This window comes from Marmota marmota, unplaced genomic scaffold (genome assembly GCF_001458135.2).
Source record: "Marmota marmota marmota unplaced genomic scaffold, marMar, whole genome shotgun sequence".
Taxonomy (NCBI): domain Eukaryota; kingdom Metazoa; phylum Chordata; class Mammalia; order Rodentia; family Sciuridae; genus Marmota; species Marmota marmota.
In genome coordinates this window covers 1,784,863-1,796,041 of record NW_026000327.1, presented here as the reverse complement: position 1 = coordinate 1,796,041, position 11,179 = coordinate 1,784,863, and the positions used below count along the sequence as shown (strand labels likewise).

General features: G+C 43.0%; 1 long non-coding RNA gene across 2 annotated transcripts in view; it reads left to right on the top strand.

Annotated features, from left to right (window-relative positions):
* The window catches only part of LOC107158742, a 338,106-nt gene that overhangs the window by 145,126 nt on the left and 181,801 nt on the right, over positions 1-11,179 (top strand). For both annotated transcript variants that reach the window (XR_007345084.1, XR_007345083.1), the window contains one exon: positions 7,761-7,838. This is a non-coding gene — a long non-coding RNA (uncharacterized LOC107158742). The remainder of the gene's footprint in view (positions 1-7,760; positions 7,839-11,179) is intronic.

Genomic DNA, 11,179 nt, shown 5'->3' with positions numbered 1-11,179 from the left:
ATCCAGGTCATGCATGCAACTGTTAAACTCTGGACGGGGCAGGGGGGGGGGCGGGAGATAGAATAAGGAAGGCTGAAATCGTACAGCACACAGAGAAATTCAATACCGAGCACCGGCAGCATTCCAACAAGGGAAAGGATTTGTGACCTGTAGGTCATTGAGCCCGACATTTCCAAGGGTTGGCACAGCTTAGCTCCTTGAGGTCCCGGGTAGCTTGCAGAGAGTCATCCAAACCATGTTGGATGATTGGCAGTTGCCTCTCCATTCAGGGAGGTGCTAGAATAGACAAAGGAAGTAGCCCAGGATGGACCGAAGGGAAATGATACCCTCCGTGTAAGTGAACTTGGTCCTTTGTCCTGGGTGGGGACGCTCAGAGCCTTGCTCTGATGCACAGGGTACACACCACCCAGTGCACGTTTTCTATGCTGTAAGAACCAAGTGAAGAGAACACACGGCTCTGTTCTTCAACTGGGGACTCAAAGGAGTCTCCAAGTCAAATATGGGTGAGCATCTTGTAGGCCACTGAACCCAAAGAACGGATGGTAGAAGCCGCTGCTGGTGTTCATGGCCGTAAGAGCGAGATCCCTCTGCTGTGTTGATATTCATGATGGTGAACGGAAGCAACATCTCCCTTCTTAGTTTTCAAAGAATCCCCGCCGTGCACTTGGAATCGTTGACATAAAATCACGCTGTTTGCAATGGTAGCGTGGAGGGGTAAAGTCGGTGAGCGTGCCTTCTTGCAGTCAAGCGCATCCATTTATTTCACAGAAATGTATTTATTTTACAAAATTTATTGTGTAGCAGAGAGGTTTTTCTGAACTCACGGGAAGATGGATTGCATTAAAGGAACCCTGTGGGTAAGCTGGCGTACTGTAACGCACAGAAGAAAAGGGAGATTAAGTCACTTTTGTCCATGCGGGCAGAAGGGCCACAAGTTACTAGTGTGGTGAAGCCTCACCTGACTCCCTCTGTGGAAGAAATGCTTCCTGTGAGTCTTCACAAACATCCCGGCATGCATGGAGCTAGGTAGGAAGATAGACAGGCAGATGGATGGTAGACAGGCAGATGGATGGGTGGATAGATAAGAGAGACGAGCGAGATGTATGGGTGGATAGATGATAGAGATAACACAAGAGAAGGAGAGCGAGATGATAGATAATAGAGATGGACAGATAGATGATAAATGATAAGAGAATATGGAACAGAGGAATTAGATGGATGGACAGAGCGATAATAGAGATAGATGAATAGCTGGATGATAAATGATACAGTGAAGACGCAGAGTAGAGACAGATGCGTGCAGAGATGACCATGATTCAGAGATGATGGATAGGCAGAAGTAAAGGTCGGGAAGATGGATTGTGTTAAAGGAATCCGTGGATAAGCTACATGCTGTAAAGCAGAGAAGAAAAGGGAGATGGAATCACTTTTGTCCATGTGGATGGAAGGGCTACCATTTTGGAGAACCAACAGAAGGCACGGAAGATGGTATTGGTGATGGATCCCGTGGAGAGGTGCACCCTGCAGGAGCACTCGTAATCGGAGGTGGAGGTGGGCAGTTGATCCGTGTGTCTTTGCAGATTGGCGTGGTCTGTTATCAGTGTGGCGCGCCCATTCATGTTGACGTTTCTATCTGCACTGCCAACACTTACTAGGTACTCGGCAGACCTTGTTGACTGAATGAGTAAGCTTTAAGGTTTATTTCCACAGATGTTCAGAGCCTTCCTGAGGAATTTTTGTAAAGAAGTAACATGGCAGCTGGTCTAGCCATGATGTCAGTCAATGCCACAGTGCCCCCCCCCCCCCCGTCACCTCCCATGCAATGCAGATTATACACACAGGGTGACTTAGAAACATTCAAACTGTGGACCTGTTTGTTTACTTAGACTTCCTGTGCATTTTTGACCAATGGAACACGTCTGTTTCCCCAGAGTCTTTTTGCGTTTTCTGAAATATGGGAAACCACCCATTCTCTTACTTTGTCTCCTCTGAAGCCAGACTGCAGACTTGTCTCCTCCTGCAGCCCGGCTCGCTGCGGTTTACTGCATGAGAAGTAACGAACCTATTTTTAAGAAATTCAGGAGAAATATTCATAAGAAATAAAGTTATTCTTTTGATGTTATATAAGAAACAAAAATTATTTTAACAAAGCATGCCAGTTGTTTCCTTACGTAATATATTTCCATAAAGAAATCAAGAAATAACTAAAAAAAAGTGCCAAACATATGCTTGCCCTCTGGTGTCTGCAGTAAACAGCAAACAAAATTCCTATCTTTTCTACTCAAGCAAGATCATCATTAAAAATAAACAGAATTAACTAGGCAAATTGCCACCCTTTTAAATAAGTCTGTTTGTGTAGGTGGACACTAATTATCCAGATTGTAGTTCCATCCCAATAAAACTCCATCAATCTGTTTGGTCAATCCCCAAGGCTCGGGTTTGTGTTTATTAGATCCCTAAAGATAAACATGAGACCTTTTATTCTCCAGGGAAAATTCAAAACATAAACCAAGTAAAACCACTGATATTTAGAATAAGTTTGCCCTTGAAGGGAAGTTGAAAGTATTCTAGACTAAATTCATCCCCTTGTCTGAAAATTCCCAGTAACATCTTTGTTACATGGGTGTCCAGCTTTGTTTTGAATTGGTCTAGGAACTAGAATCTTCAAAGTCCTATACAATTACATCTAAATAGCTAGAGAATAAATCTGCATTCCAATACATGAGCAATTGGCATTTGAAAAAGAGTGCGTTGCTTTATATTTTAGGCATGAATGTCAGAAAATGAATGACACAAATGTTGTATCGGTTCGCAAAACTTTTTAAACAGCTTCTTATTTGAAATCATAACGACTACAAGAATGTGGGTATTAATCCAGCACCAGTAGTAACATATTTAAAAGCTCAAGAACACTCAGACTCAAGTGATGGGGTGATGGATGATTTGGAAATTCAGTCCTTTGTCAACAAGTTGGTTGAAACCCCCACTGAGAATCGAGACTCTCAAGATGAAAATAAGAGAGGCTACTGTCCTCGGAGATAAGATCACCACCTCTCTCACTTAGAAGGAGATTGAGAAGTAGGAGTTAGTCCTCACATAAAGGTGTGCAACTAAGGGTGGTTGGGGATGCTCTTATAGGCAAGATCTGCAAATCAGAGGTGTCTACCTTGAGCATGTTCCTGTCTGAAAAATCTAAGAATCAATTCAATGTTTGCAATCATTTTTCATTAAAAAACAAAAACTTTTTACGTCTCCGTCACCAACATGACACATACTTTTCTTAGGTTAATGACAGACACATACCATGCATGTGTTGTAGTTTAGAAATGAGGGCATCCCCCAAAGCTCAAGTGTGAGTCAATGCAAGAAAGTTTAGAGTTAAAATGATTGGGTCATGAGACACTTAGCCTAATCAGTGGATTAATCCACTTGAATGGATTAACTGGGTGATAGCTATCGGCAGGTAGGGTGTGGCTGGAGGAGATGGGTCACTGGGGATGTGCCATGAGGATATGTATTTTGTCTGTGGTGAGGGGACTCTCTCTGCTTCCCGATGGCCATGTTGTGAGTGGTTTTCCTCTGCCATACTCTCCCGCCATGCTGTCCTGCCACCCCTTGGGCACAGAGCAATGGACTCACCATCTGTGGACTGAGTCCTCCGAACCCATGAGCTTTACCATAATCTTTACCTCCTCTGAAATGGTCAGGTCTTTTGGTCACAGTGGTGAACAGGCTGACCGAAACACCATGTCCTCCCCGAATGTTGGTGGACAGAGTGAGGGATTGCCAAAATTCTCACGGCAGCCACCTGGAGATGGCAAGGTAGAGGTAACGTAGTCAATCATTGAGTGGCTGGGTGCAGCTCAGTGACAGAGTGGTCGCCTAGCATGAGCAAGGAAGGCTCTGAGTTTAACTTCCACCACCCCCAAAATAAGAATTATGAACTGGATAACAACAACAAAGAACAATAGAGTTTAAAAGTCAAAAGTTGGAAATGAACGAGTTGTATTTACTTATCTATTTTACTTCCTTACTTCAAGTGTAAGAATGAATGTGTCAACTATTTCAAAAAAAAAGAGAGAGAATTAGGAATTGAACTGACATGAATGTATTAACTTAGGGGTCGTGGTCTTGGCTGGAAGAGTCTTCTTAGGATATTCAATATCCCTAAGAAGGCAAAGAGAACTGGGGATGTCGCTCTGTGGTCATGCACTTGCCGACCGTGCCTGAGGCCCTGGGTTCAGTTCCCAGGACTGGAAAGAAAAGGGGAAGAGGATTGGAACAGAAGGGAAGAGGTGGGTTTGGAGTCGAAGGACTATTCCTTCCCTCCATTTGATACTCCTCGAATATAACGTCTCCTTGGTTTTCAAATGTAATTGAAGCTATTTAAAAATCACACTCTCCCCTTGGAGCTATTTATGTGAGCCTTATGTAAGTTCCCCCTGTTATAAATTCATTCCTTGGTCTCTGAGTTATTTCCTGTTATTTCAGTCTTCAGACGAGATGAAATCCAATCACTTAGAAAGAAATTTACATCTAGGCCATGACACAAACCCAAGATTCTGCAGGGACTTTTCAGAATGCTGGAAAGACTTTCTTGGATTCCGGGGGGTTGGGGGGAAATGTGTCCACATAATTCTCTCCTGTGGGCCCAGACGCACAATGGGGTCATTGGGGTTATTCAAGATCATTCTCGTATGATCTTGTGAAGGAGGGGCATCATGCTAGCCTGCACAGTTTGCAGGAAGATTGAGAATTTAACACTCATCCGGGGTCAAGAGGAGCCAAGTTAATTCAGCAAGGTCTGTGTGGATCGTAGCCACTCAAATGAGACAGAGAAGCTGTGATTATGGTGTCAGGCATGGTCTTGTAATGCATGGACTCCTATGAGCTATCTTATAAGTATCTATATAAGTGGTGATTGTAACAGATGGCAGAATATATAAAGGTATTTGGAAGAAAATGGTGCTGCATGTAGATTAGCTACATCTATCCCAGGAGGTCCCCTGTTTGCAGGAACATCGTGCACTTGACTTGCATACTAAGTTCATGGGCAACCTGAACACCGGCTTGCAGGTTGTGAACCTCTCTCTCTGTACTGGGGATTGAACTCAGGGGCACTCCACCACTGAGCCCCATCCCCAGCCCTGTTTTGTATTTTATTTAGAGACAGGGTCTCCCTGAGTTGCTTAGGGCCTCCCTTTGGCTGAGGCTGGCTTTGAACTTGCGATCCTCCTACCTCAGCCTCCCGAGCCACTGGGATTACAGGCATGCGTGACCATACCCAGCTTTGTTTCTCTCTTTTTTTAAAAAATATTTTTTTTTTAGTTGTAGATAATCACGATACCTTTATTTTATTTATTTTATGAGGTGCTAGGATTGATCCCAGAGCCTCATATGTGTGAGGTAAGCGCTCCACCACTGAGCCCCAAACCCCGCCCAACCACTCTCTTTTTGCAGTGTTTGAAAATGTCGCTGCCAACCACACTGTTGTCCTGTACTGGGCAGTGGGAAATCAGAGAGCAGTAGAAGAGAACACGCGAAAGGCACACTGGACGTGGATGCATTTTACCAACCTAATAATGGGCACAAAAGAGAGTCCTAGCGGAAGGAGTCAGTGCCAACCCCTTTAAATGGAGGTTAAACAAGGTAGAAGTGAAACATTGTTACCTAAGTGGCTGTGTTGTGACTGTGTTGCTTATCCCACTCTCAGAGAAGCAAACTGTGAAACACCACAGTCGTCATCACTACAAAAGTCAGGTAAACTGGGCTCAGTGGCGCACGCCTGTCATCCCAGCGGCTCGGGAGGCTGAGGCAGGAGGATCGAAAGTTGGAGGCCAGCCTCAGCAAGGTGAGGCCCTAAGCAACTCAGTGAGACCCTGTCTCTAAATAAAATACAAAACAGGGCTGGGGATGGGGCTCAGTGGTCGAGTGACCCTAAGTTTAATCCCTGGTACCCCCCAAAATAAATAAATAAAAGTCAGGTAGGACACCAGGATTAAGATGAAGAGAGAGGAAGAGAAGACATCACCTGTCCATGTGTGTAGCATTTATTAAATTCACAGAAATGACTTAAGTGACTGAGAAAGTATCTCTAGGAATCAGAAAATGGCAATATATTTAATATATTAAATTTTCCAGGGAAGCTTCAAACATACAGCTGATCACTAAATAATTACATTTGTTAATCCCAACATAATGGAAAATATTCCTTGAAGGTAATTGACATATTAACTAGCTTTCTATTTAAAATAACATATATGACCCGGATTAAATATGCAAGTTTGCCAAAGGCAAATTGGGATTTTTTTTTTAATTTGTAACCATAATAAATTGAATATTAACATTGGAGACCAAAGCTACTTTGAATAATGTGGGTACTAAATTCAACCACTGGGGCACCAGTAACTGCTATTTCCTGTCCCTTTCTGTGCCTGAGCCAAAGTTGCAAAATCTCTGTACCGGTTAAAGTTTCAACTGGATGAATTATGATTATAATGCAAAAGGTATGGCAATTCACTGATACCATGCAGTTGACGTTTCTATCAAGAAACCTCCGCATTTGTAAGGATTTATGAAGCTCAAGGGGATTTGTCCACTGGGGTATAAAATGAATTTTGCGACTGTAATTTTAACTGGAGAGTCGGGTGATTTTTATGTACTTGCAATTTCACTGAGTTGTCACTGTGTTTGTAACAGGATTGTAAGAGAATCTGCCCTTTCACTTTCACGGGCTGATTTTAAGAAGTTGGCAGGCTTCTTCGTGAAGAATAAAGTGTTCTTGCTTCATCGGTTTTCTGACAATGAATAACATTTAACCTCCTGTTTGGTTCCTGAGAAAACAATGAAACTTGGTAATCTGGAAATGAATATTGTCCCTTGAGGGTGTGACGTCCATCCATTGGTGGGAGCCAAGGAGTCCTGGGGGGAAGGATCCTTTCTTGATCTCACCTTGCGTGGTTGCCCTGCAACGTCCAGTGGTCCTCTGCTAAGCGGCAAGCAGGGAGCTTCCAGCCAGTGGACACCCCCAAGAGCAGGGATCGCCATGCGAACACCAAGACGGGTGGGGAGCCTGGGGTCTGAGTGGCCCTCGTTCCGTCTCCAGCTCTGCTGCAGCAGAACTGTGGGGTCTCACTCACGACCACGATGCTTCTGAGCCTTGTGCTCTTTGACGCTAAAGCAGATTCCACCAAGAGGCTCTGGGTCCAGCTTCTCCCGGTCCATCAATAAACTCCACAGGAGCTTGCGTCTACACTGTGGGGAATCCCACAGCCCTTCCCAAACATCTGTAGAGATCCCGGAAAGAGATGCTGGGTCATGTGCACCTCACCCATCTTCCTGTCTCACCTCATCCGGATTGCCACTTAAGGGACATGATGTCGTCCTCCCCTTTAGGGCTTTGCTGGCCCTATAAGGAATACCGCTCTTTCCCCTAATCACCTGCAGTAGGGGCTTCTTTTATGTGGGGCTAATGAGGATCATGATAGCACAGTATCGGGTGTGGCTTTATGACCTATGCCCTAGAACTTCATCCTGACCACGGATTTAATCTGCTGTATGCATCGAAGAATTGCCACTCTGGCTAGCTCACACCGTCCCCCCCAAAAAAATCTATACACAGACGTGATTTATCCTTAGCTCAACTGTTCTAGTTTCAGTATTTTTTTTACGATCTCCATTCTTGTTCCCAAACTGTTGTGGTATTATTGTGCATAGGCTCTGCCAATGAATTTAATTTCTGCTTTTTATTTTCTTCCTAGGACTCGTAAATCAATAGACTGTTTCCACCACCGTAGGCAAGTTACAAGGTTTTTCCCTCCCAGGGCATCCTTTTCCAGGTAAGGACATCTCGGCTCAGAGGAGGAGCAGCAGGTATCTGAAGAACCCAAGGTGGTTCATAGCAGAAGGTCATCTCTCCAGGCTTCGTTGGGTGGGAGAAAGAGACGTGAATGACCTTCACCTTTTTTGTTTCCATTTTGTGAGATGGCAGACTCGACGATTCTCTCTGTTTTTAACCACATGTGAACTGGATGAAGATTTTTCATTAAGTTCAAATTGAACACGGGTCACGATAGAATTTTCAATGTCAAAAACTACAGAATATTTAAAAATTTGAAGATACCCTAAAATCACTTTTTAAAATGATTTTTAAATCATTTTAAAAAGTGGCGCATACCTGTTGTCGTCCCAGTGGCTCAGGAGGCTGAGGCAGGAGGATCATGAGTTCAAAGCCAACCTCAGCAACTTAGCAAGGCCCTAAGCAGCTCAGTGAGACCCTGTCTCTAAATAAAATACAAAATAGGGCTGGGGATGGGGCTCAGTGGTCGAAGGCCCCCGAGTTCAATCCCCGGTATCAAAAAAAAAATATATATATATATATGTAGGAGATAGGCTTAATTGTTAGGAATTAAATTATTCATGAAATGTTACATATGTATGCATATTATATACACATATGTATATGTATGATCAATAACAACAAAAGTTATAAGTTAAATGTTGTCTTTCTATCAGCATACCCTGACCTGAACTGCTAATCCTTTTCGTGGGCACCTCATAATTTTTACTGGCATAAATATTCCTATGCACATAGCTTTTGATTTGCTAAAGAAATTTCCTTTTAATAAAAGTTTAAGAAGTACCTTATAGTGATAAATTTTTTCTAAAACATGAACAGAATATGATACAGGACAGAGAAGCTGCTGGTGTGCAGTGACTTTGCTTTGTCTCTATGGTCTCCCTACCGGAGCTGATTACTTTGTAACTTTTATACTGTCCATTTCCTTGTCATTGAAATGGATACGTAGTCACCTGTCTACAAGAATGCTATCAGGACAGTTCAGAAATAAATGATTCTTTCCAGCGGCCAAATACAGTAGGTGCTCAGTTAATGATACCGACTGATTCGTTTACGGTTGTTGAAATGATGCTTTCCAACAGGATAGTTCCCTCATCCATCATCTGCTCAAGTGCATTTCTTGTAAAAAAAAAAACGCTCGGCTCGTTTACTGGGTCTAAAATGCTACCTTAACTTTGCTTTGATTGACTGAAAATCTGATCTTCAAATTTTATTGACTCAAAATCTGATGTGGTTATTTCCGGGTGAATCTAGCAGTTCTCCTGTCCCTGTCATAGTTTAAACGTGCATAGCTCCTTCCTCTGTCCTGTTGAGACAGTCACGGTACACAATTGCAGCACAACTTTCATTTCTCTGGTTGTACACAACGTAGCGTCGCACCCTGTGTGCAGTCACACATGTACCTAGGGTAATGATGTCCATCTCATTCCACCGTCTTTCCTGCCCCCATGCCCCTCCCCTCCCCCCTCCCATTTGCCCAATCAATTTCCTCCATTTTTTTTCCCATGCCCCCCTGTTATGGATCAGCATCCACTTATCAGAGAGAACATTCAGCCTTTGGTTTGGGGGGGATCGGCTTACTCTGCTTAGCATGATATCCTCCAACTCCATCCACTTATCTGCAGATGCCATGATTTTATTCCCTTTTAATGCTCAGTACTATCCCTTGCGTTTTGTTAGTGGTATTTCTCTCCTCTCCGTCTCGAACATATATATGCAAAGGGGTGGACTAGTGAGTGCATTGTTTCCTTCTGGAGTCCCATTTCTTGGTACTTCTCACAACAGCCAGAGAATGGCTTTTTTATGAAACCAGGTGTAAGTCCAATAATGTCCTTGTGGAGAAAAATACAGTAGCAAGCAGTGTAATCGGTTTTCTTTGTTGTTGTTATTATTACTTTATATGTACATATATACATATGCTATATTTTACACATATTTTATATTTATATATTTTACTATATATTTATATTTTTTGGAGGTGTGTGGAGCTGGAACCCAGAGCTCTGGGCAGGTAAAGTCAATGCTATAATACTATGCTGCCCAGGCTGAATTTTATATTTTAATATCATATATTATATATAAAATACAATATATCTTAATATAATATTTCATGTACTATGCCCTTTTAAAACACTGGTTTAGTTTGTTTTAAAAAGACACACAGAGTGCTTTGAAGTGAGCTAAAATTTAAAAAAGCAAGGCAATCATCCCACGAATATATACATATACTTTCCCTTGTATTCAAATGTGCAAACGTGCATAGAGATTTATGGTTTCCTTTTGAAATAAGAAAAATGAGATTCTGCTTCACGGTGCGGCTGGCCAAAGTCCTTCTCCCTTCTTGGCCATACCTTCTGGGCGGGTGCCTGTTACCCTCATCCCTTCAGAGAATTAAGTACAAAGGGCACACCCAATGAAGAGAACCAGCTCACCACAGAAATGGCACAGGGGGCCTTAGAAATGGAGGAGTGTGCACCTACCAGAAGATGGTTGAAGTAGGTGCCGCAAGAGATATATTTTAACTACTTCTCAGAGTAAAATTCTAATTTTCAGGGTGAAGGATAGAGGAGGGAAAATAAGCAAGATGATTTCGTGGCTATTTCGGGTCATATGGAGTGCTCACTTTAAACGCCCTGTAATTAGAGTGCATGGGGAAGACCAAGAGCTAATCGGGTGTGTGAACCTGTGAATCACCAGGACCTATACAAATGGTGACAGGAAGTCACCCAATTAAATGAGCAGCCTCTGCTTGAACTTGTACAAAAGGGTGCTTTGTCACCCTGTGGAGAACACTGCTCCCGAATCAAGAAAATCATTAGATCTATGGAGAAGATCAGCCCAAATGGGAAATCGCCAGCTTGAGTCATGTTTTCACCAAGCCCTGTCATTTGGAGATGACCTTTCCTTCTCTGTGACATTGTAGTATTAACTCAGGAAATGGGCCCAGCGAGGTGCGGTGGCGCACACCTGTGGTCCCACCGCACCTCCGGAGGCTGAGACAGGAGGATCTCGAGTTCAAAAGCCAGCCTCGGCGACTTAGCAAGTTCCTAAGCAACTTAGCAAGAACCTTTCAAAATAAAATATAAAAAGGGCTGGGGACGTGGCACAGGGCCCCTGGGTACAGTGGCTGGTATCAAAAAAGAAAGAAGGAAAGGGCCCGTTGATTTGGAAAACGAGTTTTAAAAGAGATTTAAACAGTTTCAAGAGTTTTTTCAGTGAACAAATTATTTTTAAACCTTTGGAATATAATTGAAAATTTAAGAACGTTAATTTCTGTGCCTGGGTTTAGCCTGACTGGATTCTTAGAGAAGCACAATCTCA